This window comes from Sinocyclocheilus rhinocerous, unplaced genomic scaffold (assembly GCF_001515625.1).
Source record: "Sinocyclocheilus rhinocerous isolate Xijiao unplaced genomic scaffold, SAMN03320098_v1.1 scaffold1295, whole genome shotgun sequence".
Lineage (NCBI taxonomy): Eukaryota > Metazoa > Chordata > Actinopteri > Cypriniformes > Cyprinidae > Sinocyclocheilus > Sinocyclocheilus rhinocerous.
The window spans coordinates 259986-260679 of record NW_015660499.1 but is presented as its reverse complement, the minus strand read 5'-3'; the positions used below and the strand labels follow the sequence as shown (position 1 = coordinate 260679).

At 35.2% G+C, this 694-nt stretch overlaps 1 protein-coding gene across 1 annotated transcript in view; it reads left to right on the top strand.

The window, feature by feature from the left end:
- Positions 1-694, top strand: part of LOC107725073 (tankyrase-1-like) — a 22329-nt gene that overhangs the window by 20321 nt on the left and 1314 nt on the right. The gene's annotated exons all lie outside the window — the stretch shown is intronic.

Here is a 694-nt window from a genome sequence, read left to right as displayed (position 1 = left end):
TTTTTATAGATATATTCATCATGTCTGTAAGGAAAATATTCGCTGAGTTTCGGTTCATTTTTGTGAAGCGCTCCTGTTCAAGACCCGAGACGGCAAGCGCATCCTATTTGTTTTTTTGTTTTTTTATTTACAAAAGCACAAAGTTTTCTTGATATTGTGAGTGCGCACAAATAAAAATAGACCCTTTACAGTTCCGAACGATGTATTATTCTTACATTTATGAGCAAAAATGATGACGTATTTAATTTGTTTCCACTGATGTCCTGAAGCGCGCTTCAGCTTCCACTCTCCGCACAAACGATTGGAAAGAAATGCATCTTTACGGATTACATAATAATAAGAGTTTTTGTTTTGGATTTGAATTATTTAGTTTTGTAGTCATTTAAAGCTTTCTATAGATATATATTCATCATGTCTGTAAGGAAAATATGCGCTGAGTTTCGGTTCATTTTTGTGAAGCGCTCCTGTTCAAGACCCGAGACGGCAAGCGCATCCTATTTGTTTTTTTGTTTTTTTATTTACAAAAGCACAAAGTTTTCTTGATATTGTGAGTGCGCACAAATAAAAATAGACCCTTTACAGTTCCGAACAATGTATTTATTACTCTTACCTTTATGAGCAAAAATGACGGTGTATTTAATTTGTTTCCACTGATCTCCTGAAGCGTGCTTCAGCTTCCACTCTCCGCACAAAC